Source organism: Atta cephalotes (assembly GCF_000143395.1).
Source record: "Atta cephalotes unplaced genomic scaffold scaffold00008, whole genome shotgun sequence".
Classification (NCBI taxonomy): Eukaryota; Metazoa; Arthropoda; class Insecta; order Hymenoptera; family Formicidae; genus Atta; species Atta cephalotes.
In genome coordinates this window covers 6,846,908-6,850,554 of record NW_012130072.1, presented here as the reverse complement: position 1 = coordinate 6,850,554, position 3,647 = coordinate 6,846,908, and positions in this window count along the sequence as shown.

Sequence of the window (3,647 nt, the reverse complement as noted above, 5' to 3'; positions counted from 1 at the left end):
CAATATATATTATATATATATATATATATATATATATATATATACGTTTATCTAAAACAATAATTTCTCATTTTCTATCTGCTTTGTTTTTCCTTAATCTATTTTATATCCGTTACTGAAGCAAAAACTACTGACATTATATTTTTGCACGATTTTTGCAAGATAAATAATATAATTGTAAACAATTTTTGAATATTTTATATCTTTATCAAAGTTGCATTTTCAATAACAAAAACCTTGTTGGCAATACAACGATATTCGAGTCATCTTACAATCTTATAAAAAGAAAACGATTGCACATAATTCTGCTAATAAAATAAAAAATTCTTGACACAAGTATTAAAAGGAGCATTTTTTCCGTAAGAATTTTTTGTTCATCTGCAACATAAATAAGACTGCGCACGATATAATGTTTAATAAATAAATATTTATGTATTAAGTTAATTTAATGTAAAAAATAATACTTATTTTTCAGTTAATTATGCTAGTTTACAAATTATTATTTAAAATTTATGAGATAGATATACATTTTCTCAATTTCTAGCTTTAACTTCTAATTTATTATAAAACGAAGAAAAACAGAAAATTGTGATTTGCGTCATTGCAATTACGTAAAAAGGACAAAGGACATTAATTACATAATTGTATTATATATCAAAGATAGTTAAATATATTAAATTGAAAATTAGATTAATGAATAAAGTACGATTTCTTTTATATTGCGTATATGTCTATAAATTCGAACACGGATTAAACACGTGTGTATTGTGATCAACCACGTGCACTTGCACGTTCAAGACAGAGATTTACATAATGTCGTTTCATGCACAAGTGTATGCAAAAATAAGAATAGAAACGTAACACAAGTATAGAAATTATTGATCACTTTTAAACTCAAATCAGAGCCCAATTAATCACAAATTGCAATTAAATAAATCTTTATTTCATTCTTTCTTTAAAATTCCCTCTTTTTTATTATATTTATATTTACTGATGGAACATATTACATATTTTATTATAGAATATATTACATGATTTTTCATTTGCTTGTTTCATATTATTATATGTGTCTTATTATACGCTACATCCAATATTTTCTTTATATTCAATGCTGTGTATCCACATGCATATGTGTGTACGCGCGTTATGTCACTGGCCCGTGCGAGAACAACGAGCTTCTCGAGTATGAGGTTTGCCAAGATGATGCCCTGGTGTTTTATAGTTTTGAGAATAATGAGTGTTTAGTGCTTTCGCACTGTATTTAAGCGATATTATTTAAACAAAGGAAGCTTACTTTTTCTCACGATATGATTTGTCATAAGCGATATTTTAGACATGGAGAGTCACATAATTCGAGTCTGACCACATGACTTTTTAATTGTTTTATTCACACTTTTACATTTTTTTTTCGCTGTGCTTAACCGATTATGTCTTTATATACTTGAGTAACTATTTCTGACAAAAATAAAAGATAATGGTATGTTCGATAATATTTCAATACATACTAAATCTCTGATTATGCATGTTAATTACTTGCACTGATATTTATTAATTTATTGTTACAGAAATTCTTTTCTCATGAAAATGTAAAACATTGATTGTCGAAATTTAATAAGACAATAAGAGTTTTTTGAAAATTCAAACATTTTTTCTTAAATCAAATATGTATTTGGTCCTAAAGTAACAGGATATTATTTAAATTAAAATATATTTTAATCTTTTTTAAGATACGTTATTTATTAAATTATAACTAGTAACTATGTGGATTATAAAAATATACATACTTTTTCTTCATTTCTAATGCATTGTCTAAATGCAAATTATCTTTCGCGCGTGATCGCGCCTAACATTGCTAGAAATACATTGTTATGATTGTGGACAAAAGTCTGAGCATATTATGCATTGCAACCTATTTCTAGTTATTAAATGTACTGCACTCAAGTTTCTGTTTACAATAAAAAATATTTTTGTAAAACGTCTAAAGGTCATTACTCTCTAAATTCTGTATTTTTTTTGATAAATGTTTTTCAATCATAACTTTAATAATTAAGAACTTAAAAGTATAAATAACTCTAATTTAAAAAAATATATATAAAAATAAATAATAATTAATTTTTTAAATTTAAAATAATTTTAAAATGTATTCTATAGTGTGTGTCTAAAAAAGAGAAAAAGAAAGAAAAAGAGACGAGAAGAGAAGAGAAGAGGAGAGAGAGTGTGTGAGAGAGAGAGAAAGAGAGAGAGAGAGAGAGAGAGAAATATTATATATTAATAATGTATACGAAATAATACAAATATAAAAAAATATAACATTTAAATAATCTACAAATATATAAAATAACGGTTAATTAAATTAACAATTAAAAAAATCAAATATGTTAAAATTTTATAATTTAAATACTGGAAAGAATTCTAATATAAGTTTATAATGAATTTATTTACCACTTGATCATTTTATATATAGCTCAATTTTAGACAAATTTATTTATCTGTAATTTTTTATTTCTGTTTAGTTAAATGAGACTTTATTTATCAATATATTCATATGTTTAATTTTAAAAGATATTTAAGGCAGATAATTATTTTCAATAAAAATGTTGATTAGAAATTATTTGAGTCGCGTCATCGTTGGACTAATAAGAAAGATAAAATGTCGTAAACATGTAGCATTCTTATTATCTAACGGGCGTGATATTCTAGGACGCGCGCCGGTTGCAAATGCGATCATTTACAACGATAGACGTCAATGTTGCGAAGCCGTAACCGTCTTGCCTGTGCGCCGTCGATTACAATGATTATATAAGTATGTACATGCTGATACTTATATTGGCTTACAATAATTCTGTTTTTTTTTTCTAATTGCCGAAGCGTAAAATATTTCAAAACTTTAAAGCTTATTTTTGTTTAATAAAAATTTTTTATTTTTAAACTGATAATGTGTGATACTTTTCTTACAATTAAATTAGATTGAAGACTTGAATTTTGTTTATTAGATATTTAATTAAAATTTTATTAAAGATTCGTGATTTTATTTTGACAATATTAATTTATACAGTGGAACAATTTATTTACTATAATAAAAGATTGTATGTTATATAATAAAATTTTGTGTTATATTTTTAAATATTTTTACAATATAACATCTAATGTTTAATTGAGAAATTATTTTCCTTATTTCAGAAATACATCGCGGAGCAACTGATTATTTATTTGTCTTCGCAAGACGATGAAAAGAATAAAGTCGCGGCTGCTTACACAACATACCGGCTAGATTCTTATGCCTATCCTCGTAATAATGCAATTACGAAAATGGCGCGATTACGCCTCTTTAGGCGAGCGTGACTTATAACAGAGAGTATTACTAGCAGGACACGAAGCTAACATTTCTTTTCGTGAATAACACTGCGTTTTTTCGTGCGACATTAGAATAATCCGTTATTACAAAACCATATATTTATTGAGAAAAATTTATTTAATTTTTCAGACAATGAAAACGAAATCTGTAGAATGATAATACGAAAGGTCGAAAGCGTGCAAGAAAAATGGTGTTAAACGGTTGGTGTTTGTCAAAAGTTCATATTAAATGTATAACATGAAATTATATTGTTTTGTTTACATATCTGATTAAGATAATTTAATCTATATTA